The sequence below is a fragment of the Triplophysa dalaica genome, chromosome 20, assembly GCF_015846415.1.
Source record: "Triplophysa dalaica isolate WHDGS20190420 chromosome 20, ASM1584641v1, whole genome shotgun sequence".
Classification (NCBI taxonomy): domain Eukaryota; kingdom Metazoa; phylum Chordata; class Actinopteri; order Cypriniformes; family Nemacheilidae; genus Triplophysa; species Triplophysa dalaica.
Genome location: NC_079561.1, coordinates 15,234,173 through 15,241,728, shown reverse-complemented (window position 1 = coordinate 15,241,728; position 7,556 = coordinate 15,234,173). Strand labels below are relative to the sequence as shown.

The 7,556-nt window shown below is 42.0% G+C and overlaps 1 pseudogene; it reads right to left on the bottom strand.

The window, feature by feature from the left end:
* Positions 1–5,370: 5,370 nt before the first annotated feature.
* Positions 5,371–6,942, bottom strand: LOC130409565 (uncharacterized; annotated as a pseudogene).
* Positions 6,943–7,556: the final 614 nt, after the last annotated feature.

The following is a 7,556-nucleotide window of genomic DNA, read 5'->3' as shown; positions in this document are numbered from 1 at the left end:
TCGCATTTAACACCTGTAAAATTGCATTTTTCCACCTTAAGAATATATCTAAATTACGTCATATGCTGTCACTGTCAGATGCAGAGAAATTAATTCATGCATTCATGACATCAAGACTAGATTACTGTAATGCACTTCTAAGTGGTTGCCCTGCGGGCCTATTACAAACACTGCAACTGGTTCAAAACGCGGCAGCTCGAGTTCTTACACGTACAAAAAAGTATGAGCATATAACCCAGGTTCTGTCAACCTTGCACTGGTTACCTATAAAGCATCGCATTAACTTTAAGATCTTGCTTATTACCTATAAAGCCCTACATGGTCTAGCGCCGCAGTATTTGAATGAACTTCTATTGTATTACAGACCTCCACGTACATTACGCTCTCAGGCGTCCTGTCAGTTGGTAATACCTAGAATTTCAAAATCGAGTGCAGGTGGTAGATCCTTTTCTTATCTAGCGCCTAAACTTTGGAATATTCTTCCCTGCACGGTCCGGCAGGCAGACATACTCTGTCAGTTCAAATCTAGACTAAAGACTCATCTTTTTAATCTTGCATACACTATACCTCCATAATATTAATCCTCAGAGGATTTAGGCTGCATTATTTAGATCAACCGGAACCAGGAACACATCCAACAACAAATGATGTACTTGTTGCATCAAAGAGTGCAGAACAGTACTCTACTCTCAGCCAGTCTTGTCTCTTTGTTCCAAGGTTACCGCAGGATGCAGTTCATGCCCAGACCTGATGGCAGAGCTGAGAATGGGAAGCGGTGACCTGAAAAGAGCTAAGAGGATAGAGCTGGATAAAGGACGCGACAACTTTGTTTTTCCTACAACATTTAAAATGCTATTAGATTGTTAATGATAATCTTAAATCCTTAATTTTTATATTTTATTAAGCCTTGTTGTGCAAGCATTGTTGAGCTTGTGCAGAGGCAGCAGCTTTTGCCAGAGGGGAACTGGAATCCCCTGGTTGGGCCCGGGTTCCCCTGAGGTTTTTTTTCTCGATGGGAGTTTTGGGTTCCTCACCACCGTTTGCATACTGTTTTGCACTATCTGCCTGGCCGGGGGGGGCTGCTTTCGAATTCATACTTGTATTCAATGTGTCTCATGTACAGCTGCTTTGTAACAATGAAAATTGTAAAAAGCGCTATATAAATAAAGTTGAGTTGAGTTGAGTTAATTTGACATATTACATACTGCATTAGTTATATGTTTTTCTTTTCGGCAGGTTTTTCTTTAAGAAAATATGGAACGCGAACGGGGACAATACTGTTAACATGAAACGCGTGAAATTTGGACGCGTCTACACGATCAATTTGTACGCGTAAATACGAATGTTGAGTTCGTGTGTTTGCGTTAGACCGTACACCAGCCAATACCGTTGCTCTGTTTAAGATTAAATTTGCATTTGTGATGCGATGGCACGTTGCTATATACGTATATAAACATCAGACGACCATTTTTTGCGTGAGAGATGTTGCGCTGTTAGGTAATCAAATACCTATGCAAACGTCACACGTAACATTTGTTCGCGTATGAGATCGTAATTGTACGTTGGCATGTTCGTAAGCAAACGTAGAAGTTCTGAGTGATACGTTGGTTGTGATGTCAGTCCTATGTCATGGGTTGTCATCTCATCTTTCTTCCCAGAATCCCCGTTTAAACTTTTAAACTATCAAAGAACCTTTACGGACTGCATTGGATTGGCTTCCTCTTATCACACAGGGTGATTTTAATATTACAAAGCATTATACAGCGTCATATTGCCTTACGTTTACTTTGAAATTTGCCCTGCACATTACATACAGACAGGCCTATGAAGAGATATACAGTATGGTGGTCAAAAGTCATACAACCCTAATAATACAGTACAGTGAGACCTGGAAAAATGATGACAGTGTGTGTGGTTTTGTGATAGTTGTTTAAGGGTTTAAAGTTGTCCTGTTCCATTAAACTGTTCCCTGGTCTTTGATTTTTCAGCACTTTCTGCATGTTTGTCCAGCTGTGACTATACAACTCAACTCAACTCAACTCAACTCAACTTTATTTATATAGCGCTTTTTACAATTTTCATTGTTACAAAGCAGCTGTACATGAGACACATTTAATACAAGTATGAATTCTAAAGCAGCCCCCCCGGCCAGGCAGATAGTGCAAAACAATATGCAAACGGTGGTGAGGAACCCAAAACTCCCATCGAGAAAAAAAACCTCAGGGGAACCCAGGCCCAACCAGGGGATTCCAGTTCCCCTCTGGCAAAAGCTGCTGCCTCTGCACAAGCTCAACAGTGCTTGCACAACAAGGCTTAGTAAAAATATAAAAATTAAGGATTAAAGATTATCATTAACAATCTAATAGCATTTGAAATGTTGTAGGAAAAACAAAATTGTCGCGTCCTTTATCCAGCTCTATCCTCTTAGCACTTGTCAGGTCACCGCTTCCCATTCTCAGCTCTGCCATCAGGTCTGGGCATGAACTGCATCCTGCGGTAACCTTGGAACAAAGAGACAAGACTGGCTGAGAGTAGAGTACTGTTCTGCACTCTTTGATGCAACAAGTACATCATTTGTTGTTGGATGTGTTCCTGGTTCCGGTTGATCTAAATAATGCAGCCTAAATACAATAATAGATTAATCTTTACAGACTGACAACAAGCACTCATACACAACTATTATATGTCAGTGTGTAAAGATCAACTCAACATCAGAGTTACTGCAGGACAGAGGTCAGACATGCAGAAGATACTGAACATCAAAGAACATGTGCAGGACCTGGAGGATTTTTCTGAAGATCATTGTACAAGTTAAATGGCTCATAAACAAAAAACTCTTAGACAACAGTCAGACAACACACAAACTATAATTGATTGTCCAGGTACATCAAACAGTATTATAAGAATAAGCAATATGTAAACTTTGAACAGTGTGATTTTTTTATATATTCTGTTTTTATTCTGTTTTGTGTAATATATGTGAAATAATTGGTTCAGGGAAGTACTAAAATAAAAACAAATCTTTAAAATTACACTTATTTGAATAAATTAAATTTAAAAAGTTTTTAGGATTTTGCAAGGTGTATGTAAACTTTCAACCACTGTGTATATTCCATATGATATCATAGAAGAAATGATGACAATGAAAACCTCACAATCTTTTATCCATTCTTATTTTTTAATATCAGAATCAGAAAGAGCTTTATTGCCAAGTATCTATGTTTGCACATACAAGGAATTTGTTTTGGTGACAGGAGCATCCAGTACACAGAAACAGCAACAACAGTACACAGAGACCATAACACAATAGAATACAGTACACAGATGATTTATATTAGGTCCTATGGGTATAAAAATAAGAAATACAATATAATAAACATAAGATTTAGACGTAGAGAGTAAAGCTATGTGTGTATGTAAATATACAAGTAAAAACTAAGAATCAACTATTGTTATACAAGGTATGTGCTATGTACAGGAGAATTAAATAATAATTTACAGAAAAAGTTGTATAAAAATAGATGCTCTCACGCGATAATCTGGAGGATATAATTAATATTGCACTTAAGTATTATTGCACAGAGTTATTAATTGCACGGTGGGTATAAAACATTGAACTGTTCAAGAGGTAGATGGCCTGAGGGAAGAAGCAGTTTTTGTGTCTTGTTTTTTTGGTGCTCAGTGCTCTGTAGCGCCGACCAGATGGCAGCATTGTGATGAGATGATGGCTTGGATGTGAGAGTTCCAGGGTGATTTTCTGAGACCTTTTCCTCACTCTGGATGTATACAGTTCTCGGAGGGTGGGCAGGGGAGCACCAGTGATCTTCTCAGCAGTCAGAACCGTCCTCTGTTGTCTTCTGATGTCTTACTTTGTGGCTGAGCCAAATCAGACAGTGATGGATGTGCAGAGGACAGACTCTATGACTGCTGAGTAAAACTGTTTTAACAGAGTTTGTGGTAGGTTGAACTTCTTCAGCTGATGTAAGAAGTATATCCCCTGCTGCACTTTTTTAGCAATGGAGCCAATGTGATTGTCCTACTTCAGGTCCTGAGAGATGGTGGTACCCAGGAACCTAAATGACACCACTGCTGCCACAGTGCTGTTCATGATTGAAGAAGCTGGAAGTTTTTAAGTTAATGCCTGGAAAGGTTGTCCTTTTAGGGCTGTTTATCTCTGCTTGAGTCAGTACAAAGGTCTCTTTAATGTCCTTTGGTATTCTAACCATGCCTTTAATTGCTCCCTTATATGTGCATTTTGGCCATAATGGTTACATTGAAGCATGAAAAACATAGTTTAAACCCTATTCAACAAATACATTTTATTTGATAAATATCTTCTTTAAATTTCTGTATTAAAACGTATACAAGACATAAGTGATGTTATAGGCTGTAATATGTGTGTGCAGTGACTTTTAAGTTGTATATAAAAATGTAAATACATGTAAGTTATATACCATACAACCCAGGATAGAATGTAAATATATGTATGTCACAAAAGAAGCAATTAAATAACAGAGATATATAATTACTGATTTGAATTTATTTATTGACCTCAAATTGTCAGCAGTTCAACTAAAACAGAAAGATTAGTATGTCACGTATCAAAATAAGTGTCATAATATTACACGCTAAAAAATGACCTGCTTACATGACAAAAATGTTTGTTTAAACAAAACACGGCCAAAAAGATTGCGTTAAGGCGATACAAACGATCGTGTCTTCAAATAACACGCCCAAAAACGAAAGAAACGTTCGCTTTTACACGGAACAAAAAGTCACGTTCAAAATTGTCACGTTGAAGCGTCCAAATTTCACGCGTGAAGCATTATACATATTGTCCCCGTTTGTGTTCCATAAACATGCACTCTCTTAATGCAATTATAATAGGATTTTGGCGATACTGCGACTACACTTAACCGTGATCATGTGATGACAGCATACACACTACCGTTGCAGATATATTTTCCATCCTATTTCTATATTTATCACGGCGCCGAATAACTATGGGTTACTTAACGTAAACATGGGTTCTTTGATAGCAGAGTGAGGTGTTTCACTATGGGAATCGCTTTGGGCGTGACCAACTACGGAAGCTCTTATGACACCACGTCTATCTCTGACAGACAGGTCGACCCGTGACCAGGCTCCGCCCTGCCTATATCAGTCAGGTCGACCTCCACCTATGTCATTCTAGAAAGATTTCTTCCCGTCCCTGTGCAAGTAGGGAAGTGATGGTGAAACACCTCACTCTGTTATCAAAGAACCCGGGTTTACGTTAAGTAACCCATAGTTATTTTTCTAACTTCGCTCGATGTTTCACTATGGGAGATATAGCCCACTCCCGGATTGCAGCCACATACCTGCTATTTTCTATAGCCTAAAATTGGTAAAGGACGCTCCGGCTCCCAGCACCGCGTGTGCCAAGGATGGCTCGGACACGTTCAGTCTATAGAACCGCACGAAAGTGTGTGGCGTGGCCCAGCTTGCCGCCGAGCATGTCTCCAACGGAAACTCCCCTGAGTAAAGCTCATGACGTAGCCATACCCCGTGTGGAGTGGGCTTTTAAGCCCTTAGGCGGCCGCAGGGCCCGGCAAACATAAGACAAGGATATAGCCTCCACAATCCAATGAGACAGCCGTTGACACGATAACGGCTTCTGCGGAGTAGCCCATGACACGAATAGCTGGTCACAAGTCCTGAAACCCGCTGTCCTATTTACATACATATATAGTGCCCGAACTGGACACAATAAGTTCAGTTTCTTCTCCTCCGGGGAAGAGAACGGAGGAGGGTGAAAAGCTGCCAGCTCAGTAGACGGGCACCTATACGCTGAGTCCAACACTTTAGGCACGAACGCAGGGTTAGGACAGAACGCGACCTTAGTAAGCACTGGAGCGAATTGCAGACAAGACGGGCTAACTGATAAAGCCTGTAAATCACTCACACTCTGCGGTTACCAAAGCTATGAGCAGCGTCGTTTTAAGAGGAAGATACTTGAGCCCCACTCCTTCCAACGGCTCAAACGGGTGATGACAAAGGGCTTCTAAGACAATGGTCACAACCATTAATGGAACCATTCGCCTAGATGCCGGTCTTATACGGCGTGCCCCTTTCATAAATTGGCTTATTAACGTTAGGTGCTGTCCGGCCGATTTCTCACCAAAACCCACATAACACGCTGAAATAGCTGCTAAATACACATTTATGGTAGAGAAAGCTTTCCCTTTATCTAGCAGATCCTGTAGGAAGCACAATATATCTCTTACAGCGCACTGGAAAGGGACAATATGACTCCGCTCACACCACTCCTCAAAGACTCGCCATTTATTGCTATAAAAGGAGCAAGTTGAGGGGGCTCCTGTACTCTGAATAGTGTGAATGACTGCCGACGGTAGACCAGCCGCATTCAAATTCCACCTCTCACGGGCCAAGCCCAAAGGGCTATTCTGTCCGGGTGAGGATGGTAAATTTCTCCCCCTGCCTGCGACAGAAGGTCCCTCCGTAGCGGGAGGGGCCACGGTTGCCCTGCTAACAGTTGAATTATCTCTGCCACCCACGGTTTGGACGGCCAGCGTGGAGCTATCAGTTGATAGACACTGCTCCTTCACCCTGGCTAGAGTGGGGGAAATTAGACTCAGAGGAGGGAAAGCATACAAAAGTACATCTGGCCATGGGTGGGCTAAGGCATCCACACCCAGCGGTGCATTTCCGTCCGTTAGCAAGAAATACAGAGGACACTGAGCGTATTCTTGCGAGGCGAGAATTCTTCGATTCTTCTCTACGGCAGCCTGACCGCATCTCTGCCATATCTGGGACAGCACCTGGGGGTGGAGTTTCCGCTCCCCGTATAATGGATTTCCCCTGGACAGCAAGTTTGCTCCCCTGTTTAAAATCCCCAGAATGTGAGTTGCTCTGAGGGGTAAAAGCCTTGTATCGGCCCATACAATCAGCTTCTCTACCAACTGATGCAGAGGCAGAGAGCGTGTGCCTCCCTGTCGATTGATATATGCCACCACTGTGGTATTATCTGTTTTTACCAGAACATGCTGGCTTTTGATGAAGCCCAGAAAATGTTTCAGGGCTAACCATACTGCCATCAACTCCAAATAATTTATATGTTTGTGAGTCAGCTGCGGAGGCCACAGACCGTTCACCAATCTATTAAAGACCATTAAAGTCGCTCCCCACCCCAGCAATGACGTGACCGTTGTTATAGTCACTCTCGATGACACCGCCCCTAAGGGAATCCCCGTCCTGAACGTCACAGGGCTTTTCCAGTTTCTGACTGCTCTGCGAACGCGTGAGTGATCCTCACCGGCCGTCCCAGATGCCGCTGAGAGCTCAGACCCAAATGCGCTGAAAATGTCTCATTTTGAGCAGTCCCAACTGCACTACACAAATCACTGAGGCCCTATGCCCCAGCATTCGTAAGCATAGTCTGTACGAAACCCTTGGGGCTAAAGACAGTCCGAATGGAATAATTTGAAATTCGTAAGCTGTGCCTTGGTGTGCAAATCTCAGGAATTGTATGCGAGGGGGTAAATATCTATGTGAAA